General features: G+C 42.9%; 1 protein-coding gene and 1 pseudogene across 23 annotated transcripts in view; one reads left to right on the forward strand and one right to left on the reverse strand.

Moving 5' to 3' along the window:
* TBC1D1 (TBC1 domain family member 1) overlaps positions 1 to 26,222 on the forward strand; it is a 249,960-nt gene that overhangs the window by 89,488 nt on the left and 134,250 nt on the right.
* LOC106998288 (proteasome activator complex subunit 2-like) lies at positions 15,537 to 26,057 on the reverse strand (annotated as a pseudogene).

The raw sequence follows: 26,222 nt of genomic DNA on the forward strand, positions 1-26,222 counted from the left end.
CGTCAGTTGATTCGCATGGATACCTGAGCATGGATGTGTTTTTCTCGTGCAATGCATTATTATTGGGTGAATATTGAATGTGTAGAGTGGGCAATTTCGTGACATAGGAATAAAGCCAAAATGGAAGAGTTTTGTTTTAAAGAGATTATCTCTTAAAGAAGAAAGAAAAACATGAGATGTACTTTTAAAAAAAACTGGACGTGATCTGGAACTTTAGGGCAGGTGTGCATTGTGTCAAGAATGTGGCTGGGCTTTATAGCAGTGTGATTTCTTGATTAGTCTTTCTCTGGGGACACTTGACTTTTTACACAGTTTATACATAAAACTGAACTTTTCAAGCTTTGTGATTTTCATAGTAAACTCACAGATGTCCCCAACAACCCGGCAGTTTTGAGTATATCTACTGTTTCTATGCCTCCATGTATCTGTTAGTCAAAACTAACTGCAGCAGAACTGCCAAGTAACTTTTAGAATTTATTTGGATTTGCACCTGCTTATAAAGTTTGTAGCTAAGATTATTGCTGGTATTTCAAGTTAGTAGATTTTAAATATACATATGTCAGTTTATGAGAAAAAATGGAAAATGAGAACTAAATATAGGCAAGTTTGCTGTGTTTCAAATCCAAGTTCAGTTTCTTATAGTTTATGGTGTGTATTAAGTATTTAGTTTATGAGTAAAGTATTTAACTGTGTATTTAATGTATTAATAAGGCATTTAACTGTGTATTTTCCAGTGCTCATTCAACAAGTGTTTATTAGTACTTTTTGTATATAAGCAGTGTTTATGTCCTGGAGGAGTTAATTCACTCTCCACAATAGATTATCCTTTAAAAAGTGTGCATCCTGAAGATTTATAAATTAAATATTTAAAGATGCATTAAAAAAGGAATCTTTTTTTTTTTTTTGACACTGAGTCTCTCTCTGTTACCCAGGCTGGTGTGCAGTGGCACGATCTCGGCTCACTGCAACCTCTGCCTCCTGGGTTCAAGTGCTCCTCCCACCTCAGCCTCCCTAGTAGCTGGGACTACAGGCATACGCCACCATGCCTAGCTAATTTTTGTATTTTTAGTAGAGACGGGGTTTCACCATGTTGGCCAGGCTGGTCTTGAACTCCTGACCTCAAGTGATCTGCCCACCTTGGCCTCCCAAAATGTTGGGATTACAGGTGTGAGCCATTGTGTCCAGCCCACAGAATCCTTTTGTAAAGCAAGTAACTGATTGCTAATTAATATTTTATGTAAAACCAGGTTTTCCATATTTGGGCATTACTTAAAATGTTGATTTATAGCCACCATTCATTCAACAGGTCATTTAACAAATGTGTTCAATGCAGGTATTTGAGGAGCTGGGGATTTAGCAACAGACAGGCAGACCAGGTCCCTGTTTTTATGGTATTCTAGATGGGAGAGATAGCAAAGCAGTAAGCAAATAGATGAACAAGATTATTTGGGATGGTGGTCAGTGCTAGGAAGAGAAGTAAGAGTGGCTCCGGGGTGGGGTGCTGCAGGGGTGGCATTCCATATGACTGGTGAGAGGGCAGTAAACATGCTCCAAGCAGGCCGCAGGGAGAAGGGAGGTGTGGCTGGAATACCTCCAGCTGGGTGCATAGTACTGGCCTCTGGGTGGGAAGGGTAAGGTGGGCCAGGCTGTTTATGACTCCATAGGCTTAGAATGGGGTTTGGATTTGCTTTTAAGTGTAGTCAGAAGCCATTAAAGGTGTGGAAGGGAGGAGTGATACCAGCTGATGTATATTTCGAATGGAAGCAGAAGGACCACTTAGGAGGTGGTTTTGGTTCAGTCAGGAGGTGATATTGGTAGCTTGGACCTCAGTAATAAGAAAGGAATACCAGTGGATAGTCATTGTCCTTTATATTTTGAAATGATGTGACCCAGTGGCTTTGCTATCTTGTTTGTGTGTGTTTGGTGCAAATAACCGAGTAACTAATTGCAGTTTGTATGTTGAGTGTAAGTACAATTTGCCCTTCCATCATCTCTTCCTTCTAAGCAAAGCTTTCATGCAAAGTTCTGTCTGACTCTGGTCTTATTTATTTACCTTTGAGGTTTCCTGCAGACTGGACCAGCCCACCTTGGGTGCCTGTAGGCCGCAGGGGTTGTCCTTCTGTTTACCAGCACACAGCACAGCAGCCTTCCTATGTAAGGTGTGAATCTGACTATAGCAAATATTTAGGCAACAATTTTCTTGTGTTGCTTGAAGTCAGTCCAATGTTGGTTTATCCTTGATGTGTGTCCTAGGTTAATGTGATGTATTGTTTAAAAATTTTTTTTTCTTCTGTAGACTCATATTACATTTTATTAGCGGATGCTTGAGTTTAATAAGGGAGGGGAAAACTCCTTCTTGTCATAGTCAAACCATTCCTTGAATCTGAAAAATTTGCTGCCTTGGCTAAGCAAAGCTGGTATAACCCTAACCAGGATTTCAGCAGAGTTCCTGTGGAGCGCTTTTTATCTGGTAGTGGTGGCAGCTGTGCTTTGTGCTTTGGGAACTCTAGTTGCTTAGAGTGTGCCAGGAACTTGGGCGTAGGTTGGTTTTACTGAAAGAGAATGGAGGAAAGCAGGGCTAGAAATCCCACCTAATCCACAAATAGAACACAGCCCAGAGCAATGCCCAGTGAGAAAAAAAGCTGATTAAAGTATTTGTTTCCTTAGAAAATTCTTTAAACTGATCTTAGCCTATATATGTTTGTCCCCTGTTCTTCTGTTTCTGTCAAAACTCTCCTCATCCTTTATTCCTTTCCTGAAGCACCTCTGATTAATCATTCATTCATTGGATGAATGTACTAAGCAGGGTAGAGAATAACGGGAAGGCAGGGTGTGCTGGGCAGTTGGAGTAGCATATGCTAAGGCTTTGAGCCCCCTTGGTGGAGCTGCAGTCACAGGAGGTTGGTGGGGCTGGAGCGAGACTGCTGGGGGGAGTAGCAGAGGTGAACGGGGACTAGGATGAGCATGGCATACAGACCCCTTTGGTATTTTATTCTGGAGCAATGAAGACCTGTTAGGTACCAAAGCTGATCTTTCCCCAAACTCTTTTTTTTTTTTTTTCCCCCCAGACGGAGTCTCACTCTGTGGCCAGGCTGGAGTGCAGTGGTGCGATCTTGGCTCCCTCCGCCTCCCTCCGCCTCCCTCCGCCTCCCAGGCTCAAGTGATTCTCCTACCTCAGCCTCCCGAGTAGCTGGGATTACAGGCAGGTGCCACCGCACCGAGCTAATTTTTGTATTTTTAGTAGAAACGGGATTTCACCATGTTGGCCAGGATGGTCTCGATCTCCTGACCTTGTGATCCACCTCCCTCGGCCTCCCAAAGTGCTGGGATTATAGGCGTGAGCCACTGTGCCCAGTCCTCCCCAAACTCTTATAGTTGCGTATTTTCTTCTGTATGGTGCTTGGTGTGCAGTGACTACACTGTGCCCAACTTCTGCTTCTTCCCTTTTTTTTTTTTAATATACTTTTTTAGAGCAGTTGTTTTTTAAAGCAGTTGTAGGTTTATAGCAAAATTGCGTGGAAGTTACAGAGATTTCCTATATAGCCCCTGTCCCCACTCATGCACAGCATTCCCTGTTATTAATATTCATCACCAGAATGGTGCATTTGTTACGACAGATGAATCTATATTGACATATGATTATCACACAAAGTCCATCGTTTACATTAGGGTTCACTATTGGTGATGTACATTCTACAGGTTTAGATAAATGTATAATGACGTGTATCCAGCATTATAATATCATACAGAGTAGTTTCATTGCCCTACCAGTCCTCTCTGATCGATTCATCCCTCCCTTCCCATAAGCCTTTGGCAACCCACTAATCTTCGTACTATCTATAGAGAATGTATATATAGTTCTGCCTATAGAGAATGTCATGTAGTTGGAATCATACACAGTATGTGTGTAGCCTTTTCAGATTGGCTTCTTTCACTGAGTATATGCATTTAAGTTTCCTGTGTGCTTTTTTTTTTAAAATGGCTTGATAGTTCATTTTTTAGTGCTGAATACTATTCATTGCCTGGATGTACCACAGTTTATCCATTCACCCACAGAAGGACATCTTGGTTGCTTCCAAGTTTTAGCAATTACGAGTAAAGCTACTATGAACATCTCTGTGTAGTTTTTTGTGTGGATCTGAGTTTTCAGCTCCTTTGAGTAGATACCGAGATGTATGATTGCTAGATTGTAATGTAAGAGTACATTTGTTTTTGTGAGAAGCACTCAACTGCTTTTCAAAGTGCCTGTACCATTTTGTATTGCCATCAACAATGAATGAAAATTTCTTTTGCTCCTTATAGGCATTTGATGTTGTATTCTGGAATTTGGTTGTTCTAATAGGTGTATAGTGGTACCTCATGGATGTTTTAATTTATGTTTGTCTAGTGACAGCTGATGTTGTCCTACTCCCTTTCTTTTGATTAACTTTTAAGGAGTAGAACCAATGTTAGGCTAGGCGTGTTGGCTCACGCCTGTGATCCCAGCACTTTGGGAGGCTGAGGCGGGTGATCACTTGAGGCCAGGAGTTTGAGACCAGTCTGGCCAATATGCAAAACCCTGTCTCTAGAAAAATACAAAAATTAGCTGGGTGTGGTGGTGTGCACCTGTAATCCCAGCTACTTGGGAGGATGAGGCACGAGAATTGCTAGAGTCTGGGAGGCAGAGGTTGTAGTGAGCCAAGATTGTGCCACTGCACTTTAGCCTGGGTGACAGAGCGAGATCCTGTCTCAAAAAAAAAAAAAAAAAGGAAATGTTAGTGCTTTTGAATTTTATTTTATAATGCACAGTAATATTCAAGAACATCTGTACAACCTATAAGAAAACCTTTATTTGGTTGTATTTATGATATATATATTTTCTTAAGACGGAGTCTCGCTCTGTTGCCCACGCTGGAGTGCAGTGGCGTGATCTCGGCTCACTGCAACCTCAGGCTGCCAGGTTCCAGCAATTCTCCTGCCTCAGCCTCCCGAGTAGCTGAGACTACAGGCACACGCCACCATGCCTGGCTAATTTTTTTGTATTTTTAGTAGAGACGGGATTTCACCATGCTGGCCAGGATGGTCTCAAGCTCCTGTCCTTGTGATCCGCCTGCCTCGGCCTCCCAAAGTGCTGGGATTACAGGCGTGAGCCACTGTGCCCAGCCTGTATTTATGATATTTATGAATCTAAAGTATCTGATTTTTCCATTTTAAACTTTCTGTGATTTCTGATTTTGTTATTGGAAGAGTGATGAAAAGTATGCTCTTTTGTTAAATTTATATGAAACATTTGACAGAAAAATTTCCTTAATTTTCATGCACTTGGGTTATTTTCCTGTAAATTATTTTTGTATCTGTCATGTTATAATGGGATTAGACTCACAGGCTCTGTTCTTTTACATTGGTGGAACCCTGGCTAAGTTAACTTTGCTGAGCCTGTTTTCTCGTCTCTAAAATGAACTTAATATACTTGTTTTGTATTTATCTTTTTAAAAATAGATCCTATTTTAAAATCCGATAATGTCAAAATCTGCTTAGGAAATTGTGAAGACTATCTTCAGATGTAAACCGTGTAAAACATGGTTGAATGGGCAGTTTAAATTAATGGCATGTGTGGTATCAGGCGGGGTAGATACTGAGATGAGTAGGACATGGGCCCAGCCTTTGAGTAGCTTGCAGTTTAATGGGGAGAGGGAGACCTGTGGAGATAATTTAATTTTAATGTGATATGTGCACAAATAATCACTCTGCTGGGATTTTGGAGGAGACTAGAAGATGAGGTCTGAGTGAAGTCGAGGGTAATTGTAGGTCATTGATGTGGTAGATTATGAAAAGGAATAGTTAGGAAATACTGGCGATAGTTTACTAGCGTGTTTCAGAATGGAGTCGGGGTTGCTTTCCAACTGTTTGCCTTGTTTTTGAGACCACTGATTTTTAACCTTGGGGAAGGCACATCACTTTAAATAAATTACTCAGACCTTTTTTTCATACCAGCACTGCCTAGGGCCCACAAATACCTGTCGGTAATTGTGGCTTAGGGTGGTGGTCATTCTAGTAGCATTTAGTAATGTAATTATGGTATAACCAGAATGTCATCTTGAATGTAATTCCATTCGTTCTTTGCTACGTGGGGAACTGACACCCAGAGAGATGAAGTAACTTGATTTGAACAAAATCACACAGCTAGTTTGTGGCAGAACTTAAAAAGTTCTTGGTTTGGGAGGCCGAGACGGGCGGATCATGAGGTCAGGAGATCGAGACCATCCTGGCTAACACAATGAAACCCCGTCTCCACTAAAAATACAAAAAAAAATTAGCCGGGCGTGGTGGCGGCGCCTGTAGTCCCAGCTACTCGGGAGGCTGAGGCAGGAGAATGGCAGGAACCCGGGAGGCGGAGCTTGCAGTGAGCCGAGATCGTGCCACTGCACTCCAGCCTGGGCGACAGAGCGAGACTCCGCCTCAAAAAAAAAAAAAAAAAAAAAAAAGTTCTTGGACACCTGTTTTTGATGTATGTTGTTAATACTGCTCTGCTGATTTGTTTGCACTTTCATCTTCAAAATGTTTTACTAAAATCAAAACTATGCACATCTATCAAACAATCTATTGTATTTCAGAACACTATTTATTTATATTTTTGAGACAAGAGTCTTGCTCTGTTGCCCAGGCTGGAGTGCAGTGGTGCGATCTCGGCTCACTGCAACCTCTGCCTCCCGGGGTCAAGTGATTCTCCTGCCTCAGCCTCTTGAGTAGCTGGGACTACAGGCACACGCCACCACGACTGGCTAATTTTTGTATTTTTAGTAGAGATGGGGTTTTGTCATGTTGGCCAGGCTGGTCTTGAACTCCTGACCTCAAGTGATATGCCTGCCTCGGCCCCAAAGTGCCGTAATTACAGGCCTGAGCCACTGTGCCTGACCCATAATACTTGATTTAACCACTTGATGAGTGTATTCTTGCAAATTTCAGGTCAAGATGCCTGCAGGGAAATGAGCAAAGAGAGGAAGGCTGAGTAGTCGGGTTGGGGTGGGTGGGGATCCTTTGATGTGTGAAGGGTGTTTCTGCAGCCTGGGAGGACCAACCAGTTGTGTTAACTGTGCAAGAAGAAGCACAGCCTGAGTATTTGAAGAGAGTGGAACTTGCCAATGTCTAATGTGGCTGTTTAGCTCCCTAGCACTGGGCTATAGTGACCCACCCATTCACTGAGTGCTTCTGTTTCCGGGAAGGCATCCTGTAGAAGATGGGGTAGGTGTATGTAATGGATCTCTTCCCTCTAATATGAGAGATTGACTTTGCTCAGAAAAACATCACCTGCAGAGGGCATTTAATAGAAGGGACAGTTATATTAGCATGAGTAACATAAGGGAGGAGATGATTATATTTTTGAGAACTTTATTTGTGCCAACCATTGTGTTAGGAGTAGTCAAGTCTCATAATTAATTTAATTCTCAAAATAATTGTGGCAGTAGTGGTATTATTTCCTCCTTCCACGTTTTTTTTTTTTTTTTTTTTCCCCAGAAAAGAAATATGAAGAAACTGAAGTTCAGAAAGGCTCGGTACCTTATCCTAGCTATTAAGATTAAAGCTTGACTTGTTTGGCTCTAAATTCATATTTTATCTGTTGTACCTGCATTATCTCTGTAACAGAGGGATTACAACACATGTTCAGGATGTGAAACAAGGGCAGCAGAGCTTAGAAAAATATCTTGTTCCACTGAGAAACTGAACTATTTTCCCCTTTCTTAGGTGAGAGACATAAAACATTCAACTAATCTGCTTTTAAAAATAGATACACCATATTGAAACTATACAAGAAGTGTAACATTTTTTTTTAAATCCCTGAATTTTGTGATGTTCTCAGCTAGGGAGAGAAGGAAACAGGAAATAAGAGAAAAATCACATAGAAGATTGAAGGTGAAGATTGGGAGGAGGTTCAGACAATTGAATGATAGACTGAAAGAGGTCAGTTTTGAGTGACCACATGAGATTGCATTTCATCGTTGACTTGAGTTGTGGATTTTAGAGTGTTTTCACTTGTTCTCTGATATTCTTTTCAAAGTACCACAGTACCATGTTTCATAGTGATTCAGCTTACCTGGAAAGTTCTCTGCAGGAGTCGATTCTGCATAGACTCTCTAGAGCATCATACTGTGGATGTTTTATTAGCCTATAGACAGCACACTAGGCAGGCAGTAGCAGGCGTGGGGTGCAGGTCCCGGTGTGCTCTGTGTTTGCTGTTTAGCCTTGGCTAGGTGACATGGGAGAGATGATCAATGCCAGCTGCCCATCAGGTAGCCTTGTTTGGCATCAGATGAGCTGATGTAAGTGCTTGTAAACTGTCAAACACTCTTTAGGATGAGCTTGTCTAGGAACAGCAGGGTGTAGCTACATGTTTCCAATACATTTTTTGGCCTAGGGCAAGTTATGCTTGCCTGGGCCTCAGTCCTTGATCTATAAAATGAGAACATTGTGTTAAATGATTGCTACAGTTGTATTCAATTCAGAATCTGTGTCTCTGTGACTACAAGTCAAGCCAACTATCTTAGATTGTCTACCTCTGATAAGGGGGAAAGGGCCCATGGAATCATTGGTCTAGGTCAGATCTCTCCACGCATTACCAGTGGAGGTATGACCTTAAGTAAGTTATTTTTTTTCTCTAGACATGAATGTGTTCATCCATTAAAAGGAGATAATAAATAGCTATCATCCAAGCTGTTGACGATTTATCCACATAACACACTTAGTACCTAGATTAAGCACTTAGTACACGTGAACCATCATCATCATTGAATTTAGGGGTGGAGAAAGACTTTTGTAGTTGCTTAGCTGTATTCCCTCTTTTTAAGGATGAAGAAACAGGAAGCCCACTACAGGTGAGATGTCTTTCCCAAAGCCACAGCTAAGATCCAAACAGAGCTCTTTGCGCCACCTGGTACTCATTCAAATGGAAACCAAAAACAAAATTTGAAGCACCCCAACTGACTGATGGACCACCCCCTCCTCAGTCAAGGGCATTCCAAAGAAAACCTGAAAAACTCATTCAGGTGACCTGAAAAACTCATTCAAGTCGTGATGGGAAAGGGGGACATGCTTCATTATACCTTCCTCTCTCTGGAATTCAGGCACAACTACCAGTGTAAACATTAAAACAGATCTTAAGACTGCCAAAACAGATCTCAAATTCCAGCCTAACTCTAGTCTAACATCACATGACAGATAGCAGGCCCTGAAAGAAACTGAAATATTTTACCACAAAATGTATTTCTTTGGCATATTTTGAAATGGCCCTGGAAAGCTGTCTCTTGTGGGGAAAATCTACATTCTCTAAAGAATTCCCTTCGCTTTCCAGATCTTTTCCCTGTACCAGGAGAGAATTAACTAAGAGTCTGGCACATTTTTTGTTAGGTCTGATGAGCTTGCTACCTGGAGGCCTCACCCGCATGATAAAAACCTTGGTGTTTACCCAGGTTATGACCTTGTCTTAACCTACACACTTATTTCTATTGATTCCACATCTTTAAGTAATAACGCTTTCAACTAACTGCCACTCAGAAACTCTTTGAATCCACCTATGACTTGGAACTTCCCCTCCACCTTCAAGTTGTCCTACCTTTCCAGACCAAACCAATGTACACCTTACATATATTGATTGATGTCTTATGTCTCCCTAAAATGTATAAACCAAGCTATAGCCCCGATCACCTTGAGCACATGTTCTCAGGACCTCCTGGGGTTATGTCATGGGTCGTGGTCCTCACATCTGGCTCAGAATAAATCTCTTTAAATGTTTTACAGAGATTGATTCTTTTCACTGACACTAATATTTAGATTCTTTCTGTTGTTCTAGCACATTCTGCATGAATGAAACATAAACCCTGGTCCCTAGTACCGAACAAGAGCAAACTGCTTTCTTCAGGCCACAAGTCACTTAGATCAGTTAAGGGGAAAATGGGGGAGAGAGGATGACATTGGCTTCTGCCACCAGCAGCCTGTGTGACCTTGCCCAAGGTCACAACTCTGTGCCTTTAGTTCCCCTTCCCTGAAATAGGCATAGGGAGGGACTCCTTGACAGTTCCTGGTCTTTTTCATCTCTCAAAGTGCAGCGAAGAATTTCTTCACGGCTAAGGCTGTTAGACTCCAGAAAATAGTTTGCCAACCAGAGACATAGAGTTTCCAATTTTGGAATACTTTAAAAATAGGAAGGAAGTTTATTTGTTTAGCAGAATTTATAATTGTAGGACTGCCCAAGGCAGAGAATTAGCCAAATGGTATTTTTGCGGAAGTTCTTTTTAAAGGGTGGGCCCAAAGGAAACCAGTCATTAGGTGGAAATAAACTGTCATATTTTTGAGACATTATTTGCTTAGAGACATTTACGCTGGTCTATTGTGACAGTCTCTATTGTGTTAGGCTTTTAAAAGAAATATGTAAGTTTCCAAGTTTAAAATGTTAGAGCAAGTGTCCAATCCACGGCCTGTGGGCTGCATACGGGCCAGGATGGTTTTGAATGTGGCCCAAAAAAGATTCATAAACTTTATTCATTAAAACATTATGAGATTTTTTTTTTTAAAGCTAATCAACTATCATTAGTGTTAATGTATGTTACATGTGGGCCAAGACAATTCTTCCAATGTGGCCCAGGGAAGCCAAAAGATTGGATACCTCTGTATTAGAACTTGTAAAATTTGACTTCAGAAACACAAACCAAAAGCCCGCTTATGAGTAAGGAGTTTGTGGCCCCTTGTGTACTGTTTATTAATCAATTAATTGTATTATAAGCATGAGATATTGCTAGTACATCTAGGGCTAAAGCCTTCTTATGGTTCCAGAAAAAGCTGTCTTCCTGAATTTCCAGGTGAAGAGAAGCGATTCTCCTTCCATTCCCAGAACTATGTGAATGTAATACATAGGGATTTATATTGCACTTGTGTTTCAGTAAAAGCAGCCCTTCAAGCCTGTGCCATCCAGTTTTGGTGTAACTGAAAGAACATCATACCAAAGTTTGATTTTTGTCAGTTCTCTAGTGTGTAAATCAGCTGAGATTGTGGTCTCTGGATATTTTTCCCCAAGGAAAGAGCTTGATGTACAAGACCACCAGACCACACAACTCTGTATTTGTTTTGCAATAACTACACTATTTGGGGGAGTAGTGTGGTGTTTCCAGACATTCTTGGTCAGGAAATCTGGCCGCTTCAAGCTCGGTGTTGATCACAGTCTATTTCTTGTGCCCCTCTACTCTGTGTCAGCACTTGAGACACAACTGCCAGGACGAGAGAGACCCAGCTGCTGACCTGGGGTGGGGTTGGGTTGGGGGAAGGCGGTGAAGGCAGTCACAGGGTCGGCCTGCTGGAAAGCAGGTGGACAACTGTAAACCTCTGAGTAGCCCCTTGGTATACAGAGGTAATAATTTCCCATATGTAGTAAATTGCACTTTACAACCTCACTGTTAATTTTGATCGGGGATAAGTAGAACTGATTGTACACTGTTAACTTATTGTCCTTCTCAAAAACATCGTTTTTATTCTGGCTGCCAGAGATTTGGCTTCGGTGTGGGTGTTAAGCAAGGTCCACAGTGTCCTGGAGTATCTCTTTGCCGATCTGGGGGCTCTTTCAACCTCTCTAACAGGTTTTTGTGCTAATCCTGACCAAACAGATGGAGGCAGTGGAGCCCAGCTGGCCTGTCACTATGGGGTAGAGAGGGTGACTCTACCCTCAAGCCCTGCATGAAGACCCCAGGGTGGGCACCACAGCCCTTTACAGTCACTTAGTACCTACTGCTCAACGTGAGCGTGCAGACCTGGTAAGACTTGTGAGTTTCAGAGAATCCCTGCCAGTCCCTGGAAATGTGGGCAGTGGCAGCTCTTCTCTCCCTCTCTCTTTTTTAAATTTAGTGGGCTTAGAGGTTTTAGCCTAATAAGGAAATTTCACATGATTTTATCCCAATTAAAAGCAAATCATAGGGACCCGGTGTGACCTAAAAAACCAGTCCTTACTGGGGAGGTCTAGTTGTGTCTAGCCTGGCTCTGTGACCAGATACCAGCCATTCCAGCCTCCTGTGGCTGCATTTCATCCCCGAAGTGAATAAGTTGAGTGAGTGATTCAAAGGTCCCATCCAGGGGATGACAAAGAATACTGCAGGTGGAAGAAATTGCATGAGCAAAGGCATGGAGGTGGAAACTCAAATGAACGGAGGCTTAGGAGGTGTGTTTGAAACATGTTTGGTACAAACGGAACTTACAGAGAAGCTAGCTGAAAGAAGGCAGGAAGAGTTGCGTGGAGCCCCATCGGTGGGAGACCCTGAGGGTTAGCAGGACTGTGTTTGTTCTGGTAGAGATTGCAGAGGAACCCGAGAAGGTTTGTGAGCAGGAGGCTGACTCCATCAGACATGTGTTTCCAGAAGATCAGGCTGTGCTGGATAGCAGGATGGATGGCAGGATGGATGGCAGGATGGATGGCAGGATGGATGGCAGGATGGATGGCAGGATGGATGGCAGGATGGATGGCAGGATGGATGGCAGGATGGATGGCAGGATGGATGGCAGGATGGATGGCAGGATGGATGGCAGGATGGATGGCAGGATGGATGGCAGGATGGATGGCAGGATGGATGGCAGGATGGATGGCAGGATGGATGGCAGGATGGATGGCAGGATGGATGGCAGGATGGATGTAGGGAGATGCCAGAGGCGGCAGAGGAGAGGTCTTGCTGAGGTCTGGCTGAAGCAAGTGCAGGCCCGGACCGGTGCTTGAGGTTTTGGGCTCGTGGTGAGAGAATATGCACTCAAAGAGCTGAGGGAAAGAGGGAATAAGGAGAAAGAAGAGCAGAAGCCACTTTCCAGGTTTTGAGCCCAGTTACCTAGAAGGCATTTGGGAAACAAGGAAGTAGGAAGAAAGGCCTATTTTAAGGAGAAGAGAATGAGCTTGATGTGGATATTTTAAGGTTAAGGACTATAAGTCTGGTGATCCTTTTTCTTTTTCTTTTTTTGGAGATAGAGTCTCACTCTGTCCCCCAGGCTGGAGTGCAGTGGCACGATCTCAGCTCACTGCAACCTCCACCTCCTGGGTTTAAGTGATTCTCCTGCCTCAGCCTCTGGAGTAGCTGGGATTACAGGCGTGCACCACCATGCCCAGCTAATTCTGTATTTTTAGTGGAGACGGGGGTTTCACCATGTTAGCCAGGCTGGTCTTGAACTCCTGACCTCAGGTGATCCGCCTGCCTCGGCCTCCCAAAATGCTGGGATTACAGGCATGAGCCACTGTGCCCGGCCTGGTGATTCTTTAAATAGGTGATTGGAAATGTTAGCGAAGTTTAGGAAAGAATTTAGAGCTGGAAATGTAGAGAAAGAAATCATCTTTCTTAGTTTTTGAGGAGTAGATGCCATCCTGAGAGAGAGAGGGAGAGAGACAGAGAGAGAGAGAGAATCAGAACGCTATAAGAATCTTCTTTAAGATGTCTATGAAATGAAAGTGTTTACTAAATACATTCTAAAGGAGAGAATTACATTAGTAAGATTTCATTATCCTGCGCCTCCCCTTAAGGCTGATCTTTATTTTATTTTTTTCCTCTTGTAAATGAAGATGAAGCCTTGCTTTTGAAAATGTCATTAGGATTCAGAGACTACAATTCCCACTTGGTAGAGGGAGTTCTTGTTCCTGCATTGTGGTGAATGGATCAAAGTTCAGTTCCAGTAAGTCACTGAAGCCCCTCAACATATAGTAGCGCTCCCTTGGCATGGGACAAACAACAAATCTTTATTTTTTTGAGACACAGTCTCGCTCCGTTGATCGGGCTGGAGTGCAGTGGCGCAATCTCAGCTCCCTGCAACCTCCTCCTCCTCCCGGGTTCAAGCAGTTCTCCTGCCTCAGCCGCCCACGTAGCTGGGATTACAGGTGCCCGCCACCATGCCCGGCTAATTTTTGTGTTTTTAGTAGAGACGGGAGTTTCACCATGTTAGCCAGGCTGGTCTCAAACTCCTGACCTCAAGCGATCCACCCACCTTGACCTCCCAAAGTGCTGGCATTAAGGGTGTGAGCCAGAGCACCCGGCCACAACAAAGCTTTGAGCACATTCCCAGCAGCAGCTCTTGGCTGGCGAAGCCAGTCTTTATCTCCTGTCAGCCTTGGTTTTGGTGTTGGTTCTCCAGAAATTCCCTGATTGTAAAATATCTGATCTCGTGAAAATGAAGTCAGCACTTAACCCCACCCCCAGAAGTTGAGAGGCCTGAAGGGGGAGAAAAAAACCCGTTTTCAAATCCTGCCTGGAGGGAACCTGCTCAGGAGGCCCTGGAAGGTAGAGGCAGGCTTTCATTGCCTGTCTTTGTTAAATAAAGCCCTAAAGCCCTAGCCTGTGGTGCTCGAACCTTTTTAAGGGATGCCTGACTCCTCAAGAATTCTGTACCATTTGAATGAGCTCTAGTGGAAAGAAAGGTCTTTGTAATATATTCAAAGTGGAAATCTTTCTTACTTAGTTTTTTTGTTTGTTTGTTTTTTGAGACGAGGTTTTGCTCTGTCACCCGGATGAAGTGCAGTGGCACCGTCGTGGCTCACTGCAGCCTTGAACTCCCGGGCTCAAGTGAGTCCCCTGCCTCAGCCTGCTAAATAGCTGAGACTATAGGTGTGCACCGCTGTGTTGCCCAGGCTGGTCTTGAACTCCTGGGTTCAAGTACCCACCCGCCTTGTCCTCCCAAAGTGCTGAGACTACAGACGTGAACCACCACGCCCAGCCTCTTTCTTTCCCATTTATGAGAAAAGTGGAGCTGATGCCTCTTCCCTGCGACAGATTTCTAAAGGCCGCTGCCATGTCTCCCCTTCCCAAGGCAAAGGCATTTTTGCTGCCTTCCCCCAGCCTCTGTTCATGCATTTTATTACCCTTGTTGCTGCTGCTTTGAAAGTGTCCTAAAACCAAAAATGAAACTTGCTGTGTGACCTGATCAGCAAGAAGGAGGCTGAGGCTGTGACTCCTCTCTTAGTGTGAGGTTGACATTTCTCCTAATGCCCTAGGCTTTTTGTTCCTTTTCATTCTTTTGTTCTCCAGGCCATTCTGTTGGCTTATCTTGGGTTTACAGTCAATTACAATCCTTAAATCTTTTTCACATGAACTTTTGGCAAGCTGGGTCTACTCCATGGGTGCTTACCAGCTGAGGGCTTTTTTGTTTTTATTTTTTGCAGTTTATGTGTAATACTTAACCTGTATCACCATGTTCTTGATGTTGGCATTTTTTGGGTTTTGTTTTGTGGGTATCTTTTTTTTTTTTTATATTTTCATTCTATTAGCCAGTTTATTTTTGTAGAATTTGGAACTAGAAGTGATTTTAAGAGTACTGCAGTTCATTCCCTTCAAAACTGACACAACAGCCCTGGGGAAACTGACCTGGAGTGATGGGTGCTACAAGGAGATGAGATTTTCTTCCTTATATGCTGGGAGCCAGGACAGATAAAGGTGTAGAGCAAAATGTTAGCAGAGGGTTAGGCACTGGCTAGGAATTAAGACTTGGAAACTTCGTTGTCTGTGCAACTTCATACTGTTTCATTCTTGTCCTGTACAGTATTTCTTTGATTTCCTTCATCTGTAAAAGCAGGAAGAAAATATTTGCCATTCAGTTCTGCTTTTTAGGTATCAAATGCGAGGATACAACCTGAGGTTTCTTTCCCCGCCCCCTCACAAAGTATAGATCATTTGTTTTCCTTCCAGCCCTGGGCTCAGTACACAGATGCTTTCTCTTCACCCTTTGGGTTGGGGTTTTCTCCAGGTTGGTGCTGATCATATGATAAACCTCAGCACAGAAGGCCTTCAGGTCCAGTACCCTGGCCTTGACCTCCCCACACGCCATCTTATCTCACCAACTTTTGCACCAACTCCCGGTAAACCGTTACATGGGTCTCCTTGGAGGCCTTGGCCACAGCATCCCCATGTTCTGAGAAGTATTTGGAAATGGTTGTCTGGAAGGCTTCCACTTTGGTCTTGACGGCATTCACCCTCTCCAGCACCATCTCCTGGATTACTACCCCAAATCATTTCCATCCTCAGTCTTGGGGATCAGGTGCTGGATCCATGTGATCATCAGCATGCATTTCTCTTTGAGAATCCAGACTTCTGGCGTAACCATGGCAAGCAGCGACAACCTTCTCATTCCCAGGGAGAAATCCACACTCAGGGACTTCTTTCTTCTCCTGCTTCTCTGTTTCTACCTCATCCTTGGGTGGGGGTTCTGGGATGGAGATGTCCAGTGGGGCCTGGAGGGAGGTCAAGCAGCTACAATGAGAGAATCGTTTTGCAAGGCCTGATGCGGGTATATGATTTTCTGTGGCAAGAATCTGTAGAGGAATTCCTTGCCTTCTTGGGAAAGCTCTTGCCTGAAGACACGTTCCTGGGTGCGGGCCTCCCTGCTCAGGCACCCACCACAAGGCTTGGCCGTGTGGCTTCAGTTGCTGGATCTCTGGTCTTCCGGCCAGTTGCCTGGGCCTTCACATTCACAGCCTGAGTTTTATAAACATATATTGAAGTTATCTAACATTTGTAACTCCGAGAATGCCAAGGAGCAATGAATAGAATTGTTATTGTTACCCTTGGTGTCGTGTGCAGTCTAAAATATATAAAGTGGAAAATAGATTCGACTACTTTTAACTAATATCCTTTATTGGCAAAAGTTCTGATTTGCCTGTTGATCAAAATTAAAGAAAAGGAATGGTTACTTGGTGAGTGTAGTTTATTTCAAGAACTGAAGTGGTATGAGAGGAAAACCTGTTTCTACCACTGATCAGAATGAAGATCTGGGTTCTTGAACACATGTGATAAGTTTTACTCAAGAATGCAGTTAGTGCTGTAAAGCTAGTCTGGCATATTTTAAAATTGTAAATAACTGATAGTTATAACATATGCTCAGAGCCTTTTCCTGTGATTGAGCCTGGCACTCATGAATTAGTGTAATTTTCCATTCATTTGGAAATGTGTAAATTTCTATTCATTTGGAAACGACCATGAACCTCAAAGATGATGACAGGGCTGTGGCTGGGCTGCACTGTATGGTTGTGCAAGTTGGGGGCTGCACAAAGGCACCCAGCCAGTGGCACAAGCAAGGACTGAGATCCAACCCACACTTGGCTTACCAAAGTCTGCCACCCAAGGGTTTTTGTCTGTGATGGGGAGAACAGGGGTTTGACTTTTAAAGATTTGAACAAAGGCTTTGTAGATTTGAGGCATAGCCTATACTATGAATTATTTTGTTTTTAAAAAATTAATTTTGATGCTGTCAAGGTGATTCCATACTGTGTCCGCATATGTAATCATTTGAATCACATTTATTTTACTTTAGTTCCTGAGAAGGAACAAGAGTATTTATTTGGTTAACACACTAATGGTTTATCTAAACTCGTTTGAACCATCAGCTTCATGAAACAGACCAGTGCTTAGTATTATCACAATTTTAATTTAAGCTACAGATCTTCTTCTTAGATAATTATCTATGCAAATGCAGGGGCAGTCTTTTGAATATTGCTTTTAGACTGCCATCTAAAGTTTTTGGTTTCTGGGGTTTATTTGGAAGTTTATTTTCATACTGTATTGTGCTTCCTGACTTAAAGACTTTTGTGTCTTATGTCATGAAGCATTTGGGGGCACTTAGAACTATATGCCATTTCACTTGTACATTAAAAGAGTTTTATCCTAAGATGAAGATTTTTTTCTTCTTTCAAAATGATTTTGCCCCTAGAAGTTTTTACCTAGTAGCAGTAGACGGTAACCTTGAAAAGACTAAAGTTTAAGAAAAATGTACTTTTAAAAAAGTTAAAAATAACCTTTTTTTATGATTACAAAAATACATATATATGAAAAATAACTTACTGAAAAGCCCCAATACATATTCCTACTACCCAGAGACCACCACATGTAGTCCCTTCCAGATCTGTTTTATTAATAAGCACTATTTAAAATTCTATCTCTTTTGCTGGAAATAACTAGAAGACATAATAGCTGTTCATATACCTTTACTTTGTTTTTTTTTTAAAGATAATTTTTTTTGCTAGAATGCCAGAGTAGACTGGGGGTGGATGGGCGAGGGGACTATTCTCTGAGCTGCAGCGCACCCTGGTTTCACTATCTGCACAGTTTCCACATTTTGTTCAGGAATAAGATGTCCTTGAGAAGAGAAAACCCGTATGAATAGATACTGAGTTGTAATCTGTATTCAGATTTCTGTATTTTTTTTTTGGTCACAGTGGTTCTGCCATCTCCCACTGAGCTCTCCCAACCTTTCCCCATCCTCAGCCCTCACCTGTCACATTCAGTTACCACTTCTTGCCAGCTTTACCTTCTAGATAGTTCTTGACTTCATCCTCTCCTCTCCTTTTGTATTGCCACTGCCCTAGGTGAGAGCGTCCCTTCTCTCTCCTCAGTTGCTTGTCTGTTCTTTCATCATGATGTATTCACTCTGGGTGTGAGGTGCCGTGCCAGGCACTGGGTTACAAGGCCCCTGCCTCCAGCAACTGTCTCTTTGGGGATGAAGGCAGGTGAATGAGCCATCGCCACCTCATCCTCCTGCCTGTCATCCTTCCTTTGCTGTTTTGTCCATCAAGCCCCTTCTCTCCCCAGCAGCCCTGGCAATCTGTTGGAAATGCAAACCTGGCCAAGTCCCCACCTGGCAGGCCTCAGCTGTCTTAGTCTCAGCTGTTTGCTGGCAGCTGGGTCAGGCTGTCGTGGGCCTCCTCCACACCTCCCACCTCGCCTGCCTCCCCTGACCAACTGGGCCTCCTCGCCCTTAGGTGGTTTTCTCTGCCCCTCCCCTCCTGACCTCCCCTCTGTGCACGTGGTCAGTCTCCTTGCCTCTGTTGCCTTGTTTTCTAAATCATGTTATTACCTGTCTGTCCCCACTCTTCAACCCAGTGCGCGGCACAGTTTCTGACCTGATAGTCTGCCTTCTGTAAAATGGGAATGAGGGTATCTTCCTCAGATGGTTGGTGTGAGGATTAAATGAGATATAATCCACAGAAAGCATGGCCTCTGGCACACAGTGGGCCCTGATAAGTGGTATTGATGCCTGAGATATTGTGTTAACTTAAATGACCGGGTTGAAGAGAAGGTGTCAGAAATTTAGGTTCCCCTGTGTGTATTTGATTATATAAAATATTGTTGGTCACACTTTCCCTACATCATATTAGGTAAAAATTAGAAAGTGAAGGCTTTTCCATCCGGCACAGTGGCTCTCGCCTGTAATTCCAGCACTTTGGGAAGCCAAAGCAGGTGAATCACTTGGGAAGTCAGGAGTTCAAGACCAGCCTGGCCAACATGGTGAAACCCTGTCTCCACTAAAAAAACAAAAATTAGCTGGGTGTGGTGGTGGGTGCCTGTAATTCCAGCTACTCCAGAGGCTGAAGCAGGAGAATCGCTTGAACCTGGGAGGCAGAGGTTAGTTACAGTGATCTGAGATCAAACCACTGCACTCTAGCCTGGGCAAGCGAGACTCCATCTCAAAAAAAAAAAAAAAAAAGGAAAAAAAAAAGTGGAAGGGTTTTATGTTTCTTTCATGTTTAACCTACATGTTGTAGGTAAAGTTTACTTGCAACACTTTGGTGTATTTTCAAGTAAATATATTTAATCGGAGTGAATTGCTGTTATATTATGCATTTTACACTTTTTGAGAAACAGAAACTGCCTCACACATTAAAGTGTGTGTGTTAAGCAAATACTCTGATGTAGGCCTTCAGGGTACACAGAAGGGAATCAAACAGCATCCTGTCCCCAGCATGTGGTATAGGGGAAGGACTCAGGGCTGTGGCAGGTGTTACAGCAGAAGACCAGGTGCCCTCAGGACCCGAGAGAGCAGGCCTGTGGAGGAAGGAAGGGGAGGAGACATTTGGGCTGGATCTGGAAGAACCTGTAGACACTAGTGGAGGAGAGTCAGTGGAAGAATATTCTAGAGGAAAGGCTTGCCCACTTGCCTGCAGTGGTTGTCAGAAGTGAGCTGCAACCTGATTAAGAGTTTCTTGAAATGAGATATCAAAGGTATTTATTGGGTATGCTTTTCTTGTTTTTCCATTGGGAGTGATAATATCAAGTTGACAGTTGAAAATGCTTTTCCATCTGTTTCTGTATTGGACTGAGTTGTTGTGTTCCAAAGACTAGCTAGGCAATAAATCACATCACACTAAAATTGAGTACTTGTAACATTTGAAAAGATTGTAATGTGCTGGTATTAATGAAGAATTTATAATGTGTCGAAATTAATTCCATTATTCTAACCAATGAACACTTGAATTTTGCCCCATTAGAATTTGCTCTTCATGTTGATTTTAATTTCTTTGATGACTATAGCATGTAGCGAGGCTTTCTCATTTTCAGGTGGATTTGTTTGCACTGTAATGGTGGGGCTGGCTTTACTGCATTATTCATATATGCAATACATATGCACCATAGTCCCAAGACATGACTCGTGGTGGTGGTGACTGTATTTTTGAGATGTAGCTGACACCTCCCATCCCCTGGACTTCCTTTAGTTCACATCTTTATTTTCACTCACCAGTAACTGAAAATCTAATATTTTCTTTGATTTTGAATGTAGTCAGCAAACCCAGTAGCATTACAGATGGAGTATCCCTTATCCGAAATGCTTAGGACCAGCAAGTGTTGTAGGTCTTGGACTTTGGAATATTTGCATTGTACTCACCGGTAGAGCATCCCAAATCTGAAAATCCAAAATGCTCCAATGAGCATTTCCTTTGAGTGTCATGTCGGTGCTCCAAAGTTTCCAATTTTGGAGCATTTAGATTTTGGATTTTTGGACTAGGGATACTCAGCCTGTAGCAGTTCCTGTGACTATAACATCAATAAAATCACAGTACCATGATCTGTTTCTACTCTAAACACTTCTGACATCAGATGTGTCAGAGTTTTCTCTACACCAACAACCACTTCTCTGATTCTCTGGTCACCAACTGTGTCTCCAGTGATCAGTTAAATTCTGACACTAACTACCTGAAGTTAGCACAGACCCCACAAGTTAAGGGCTCAGTCTCACAAGACTGCCCCAAGACACCCACTGACCTGCTATAAATCAAGTTCCCACGACCTCCTCCTCAGGGTCAGTCATTTGCTAGAATGGCCCACAGAAGTTAGAACACTCTTTACTTACATTTACTGGTTTATTATAAAGAATACCACTCAAGGCTGGGCGCAGTGGCTCACGCCTGTAATCCCAGGACTTTGGGAAGCCGAGGCAGGTGGATCACGAGCTCAGGAGATTGAGACCATCCTGGCTAGCATGGTGAAACCCTGTCTCTAATAAAAATACAAAAATTTAGCCAGGCGTGGTGGCGGGCGGCTGTCGTCCCAGCTACTTGGGAGGCTGAGGCAGGAGAATGGTGTGAACTTGGGAGGCGGAGCTTGCAGTGAGCCGAGATTGCGCCACTGCACTCCAGCCTGGGTGACAGAGCAAGACTCCGTCTGAAAGAAAGAAAGAAATAAATAAAGAAGGAAAGAAGGAAAGAAGGAAAGAATACCTCTCAAGAATAGCCAAATGGAAGAGATGTGTAAGGCAAGGTATGGGATGGGGTTTTGGGGTGTTTGGAGCTTCCATGCCCTCTTTGGGCCTGCCATCCAGCAACACCTCGATAAGTTCATCCACCCAGGAGCTTCCTGAATCCCACCATTTAAGGGTTTTTATGAAGGTTCCAGTATGTGAGCATAATGGATTAAATCATTGGCCATTGGTAACTAATTCACCTTTCTCCCCTCGCAGGAGATAAGGGGTTGAGGAGTAGGGGGAAAATCCCAACCCTCTAATCACAAAGTTGTTTACTCTGGCAGCCAGCGTCAATCCTAAAGCTATAGGGCCCAAAAAGAGTCACCTCATTAGCATGAACTTAGGTACAGTTGGTAGGGGCTTATTCTGAGTAACAAAAGGCATTCCTAGTATTACCCAGTTCCCTCAGGAAATGCCAAGGGTTTTAGATGCTCTTGTGTCAAGACCAAATAGTTCTTATTATATCGTGATATCACGTCAGTTATTTCCATATGCCTTACAGTTTTACATACCTCTCAAATACTGTATGTGCTCATCCTTACTTTGAGTTATGGTAGGTTATTGACTTGCTGCTTGATCTTGTGAAATATGGCAATAAGCACTTAGTACTATATCATAATTATTAGTATAATTCCCTTTCAGCATAATTGAGTCTTTTGCCATCCCTTGTGTTCTAATTTATGCATTTGAGAACTTTATTCTGCAGTGTCCATAGGCTTCACCAAGCTGTGAGAGGGGTCTATGGCACAAAAAGTTGAAGAATCTCTGCTTCAGTCCCTGGGGTGTGCTTGTTAGAGAGCATGCCTGCATTCGTTCAGGATTGGTAGGAATGTGGGGTATGTAATTGAGATGCTGTCTCTCACCTAAGACTAATCCCATATAGTCAGCAGCACACAGTTTAACAAAACCTCAGTCGCTCTTGTGGGCATTGTAATATATACCCACCATAAAAAAGAAAGGGTTAAACTGCATTCTCTGTAGGCTTTGAAAAAATATACTAAGCAGTTCCCATCCGAAAATATTTAAAAGAAAAATAGCCAGACACAAAGTCTTCAGCTGTCTAGAAAATATCTTATAATACAAAAGGAATTACTACCCGTGTTTCTGGTTTACTATTTTTACAGCATCTGTTTCTTCTGCAAATATTTGTTGTATGCCCACTATACTCAGGCATTGTATTGGAGATTTACAGATTTATGGTGGTTTTCTCTTCTAAGACCTATTTGAAATACGTCTTTCTCATTACTTAAAAACTTTGAAGTCATTAGGTCATTTTGCATTGCAATCATTTATACATTGAACAGACTTATTGAATACTTGCAGTATGCTGGACAGTGTACTCGGCACTTTGTCCTACATAAGTAGCAAAATAGATAGCAGTCCTACTCTCTGGGAGCTGACCTTTGAGTATTTAGGTATTTTGTGCTCTGAGGCTTAGAGGGCTGCCTTGATGTGCCATAAAAACTGCTTGACGCTCTTAAAAATTATGGGTGGCCATTAGTTTAGACCGAGCTCCTAACACACCAAACCAAAATGGAGTCACTCATGCTAAAAGTGATGTAATCAAACTGAAATGTTAAGAAAGCAGATGGATCCCAGGACAGACCAGTTTTTCCTGAAAACAGGAGATTCCAGTCTACCTGAGTCAGCGTAGCAAGGAAGTCCCTTCTGCTTTATTTAGCCCTTACAGAAAAGTAGCCTGAAGTAACCTGATGTTAACCAGTCAGCTTTTTCTATTCTGTTTCTTTGTTTTCATCTTCCAATACCTACTGTTCTGCCATTGCCTTTTGGGAGCTTTCATTCAATTTTGTAGAATGGAGTCTGCCCTGTTTTATGAATCGTGAATAAAATACAATTAGATCTATAAGTAAATTTGTTGTAATTGCATCTTTTGATACCACTCACAGACCTTGTGTATTTTGTAAGGTAGTGGTTTTCCCACTCTGTTCCTGTGTGTGTTTATGATGTCCAGGGCTGGCAGAAGGAAGGAGAGGGGCATGTTCTGTGTCCTCAGCCCCATTTAATCAGAACATTCATACTCATATATTTGAAATTGCTGGAAAGTTGAGGGTGGGGTGAGATGGAGAGTTTTGTTGCCTACAGGGTGTTTGGAAATTTGGTCAAGGTTTGAACATGATTGGCATTATCTATTGCCTGCTGGTATGATAGAAATTATTTTTGTCATTTATTGTTCGTTCTGTACTGAAAGGTAGATGGAATAATAGCAAGCTTGTTGCTTCTAGGTACTGTTATTTTAATAAAGTTGGCAGTCAGGTTTGGTGGCTCACGCCTATAATCCCAGCACTTTGGGAGGCTGAGGTGGCAGGATCCCTTGAGCCCAGGTGTTTAAGACCAGCTTGGACACCATGGTGAAAACCCATCTCTACAAAAAACAAAAAAGCTAGCCAGGCGTGGTGGCATGCACTGGCAATTCCAGCTACTTGGGAGGCTGAAATGGGATAATCGCTCAAGCCTGGGAGGTTGAGACTGTGGTGAGCTATGATTGTGCCCATTATACTCCATTATACTCCAGCCTGGGCAACAGATCAAGACCCTGTCTCCAAAAAAAAAAAAAAAAAAAAAGGGTTGGCCTTTCCTTACCTTACAAACATCAAGGTAACAGCTAGCATTTATTGGGAGCCATTATAGGCCAGGCTCTATGCTAAACTTTCACATTCAATATTTAATTTTATCCTCAAAATGACCCTCCAAGGTAGCTGGTAATGTCTCATTTTAATAGAAGAGGAGCCGAGTTCTTCGAGCTCAAGTGGCTTGCCCAAAGCAGCGCTTGCAGCTTATTTCAGCATTCCAAGCTACAGAGTTCCCCCTAGGTTCTGTCAGCATCACAGATTCGTGGCTTCAGCTGCCTAGCAGTTAGGGCTGACTTTCTCCTGATAGTTGTGACCAGCAGCGGGAGTTCATGTCTACCTTTTTAAAGGTTGTTCTGTTTTAGTTCCTGCTCCAGATCCCTGGCTCCCTCCGAATGGAATGTTTGTGATCTGGTAAGCAGTATTGGGCTCACTCTCATTTTTGTACTTACCTCCCTCTCTCAACCTGCACACACTAAACAGTTTTCTTAAACTGAAATGCAATTAGCAGTCCTTGCAGTTTATGCAGAGGTTGGGATACTCATCACACATTTACCAAAATGCTTTAGTATTGAGCAGAGTGCCTGATGGATCCTGATTATGCTTAAAAAAAAAAAAAAAAGAAACTTTGTACTTTGTTTTTGTACAGTGTTTGCAGTTAATGAAATCTATGCCTTAATTACCTATCAGAAAAGAATGAGATGGTTCTAATACGGGTTCTAACGAAATATGCCCTTGATGATAAAAGTTAGTTGCAGAACACTATGATCCCACTTAAAAAAATTGGGAAAAGAAATTACCATTAAGTATACACAAAGAACTACACAACAGAAAAACCAGATTGTTAACTGTAGATGTTTCCAGGGATAATGGGCAACTTTATGTTTTCCTGTTTTTCTGTTATGTGGATGTGTATTGAACTAATTTTTAGAAACCAAAGATAATTAAAGAGTGCATTCTGCAGCTGTGTTCAAAAAAGATAGATTATTGAAAAGAGGTGAAACGTGAATATTTGTTTTCCTTGGTTCTTGAGGTTGGCCCTTTTATGCCAAGGCAGGATGCCTCAGCAGCAACTTAACGAGCCCAGAGAAAGGGTCTGACCTGGCTCCCTGGCAGGGAGCTGGAGGGAGAAAGCAAAGTGTTCTCCTTGCATCTCCCCCGCCTTTCTGTTCAGCAGTAACTGTCTTGCAGCTTTTTGGTTATGAAATGATTGACCTTTCTGTTGAGCCTAACAACACCTCTACCGGTGCTGGTTTGGACTGGAGACCCCAGGATGCAGAAGAAGGGTGTATGTAAGAGGAGGGCGCTCCAGAGATGTAAATGTGTGCTTTGTTTTCCTCTTAAAGCAAGAGGATAGGGAAGGGAAGAATGCAAGAGCAAAGCTTAACATTTTTCAGTAGTTGCACCAGTTCTGATAAGCTGATCTCACTTGTTGTGGTTTAAATACAGAGTAAGATTGTAAGGTGCTGGCTGTCTGGGGCTAGTTCTGCCTGGATCTTGGGTATTGCACATTATGTGAGAATTAAGGTTATGATTTGATTTGAAAGACTAGGCTTTTTGCAGCTTCAGTAGCAAGTGTTCAGCGATGTTTTGCTTCCCTGGTGTTTATGTCTGGGTGTGCTTGTGATCCCCCAGCCTGGCTTCTGAGATAGCAGTGCAGCCTCCTGGGGGACATCTCTGTTTCTTGTGGCTTCTGGCCTGAGCCCCGTACAGAGAACTTTTCTTTTCTCCTTAGTTCCTCTGAGGGAGGAAAGCCTTATCTTTTAACTTAGAAATGAAGTCCTGCCCTCAGAGATCTGGTTAAACCCAAAAGATTCCTTTGCTATGTTTTTCATTGAGGCGGATTCTGTTTATAGGTAAGCAAAGCTGGCTGTGAACCCCAGAGAGCCGGCAAGGCCATGTGACGTCTCAGCGGCCCCACTCACTGGGGAGTGACTCCAGTCCCACTGCAGCCATGCCAGGGGACTGACATGGAGAAGACATGATGCCATGGTAGAAAACTGCGTTTCCAGAGAAGCACAATCACCTCTGAGTGACATATTAGACCCGTGTGTGAGGCGTTGTGTAGATACTTTGCAAATCACCCGTGTTTTTTGGTCCTATTTTTTTGTCCACTTGTATTGTATGTGATTACAGCCCTTTCTCATT

This window comes from Macaca mulatta, chromosome 5 (assembly GCF_049350105.2).
Source record: "Macaca mulatta isolate MMU2019108-1 chromosome 5, T2T-MMU8v2.0, whole genome shotgun sequence".
Lineage (NCBI taxonomy): Eukaryota > Metazoa > Chordata > Mammalia > Primates > Cercopithecidae > Macaca > Macaca mulatta.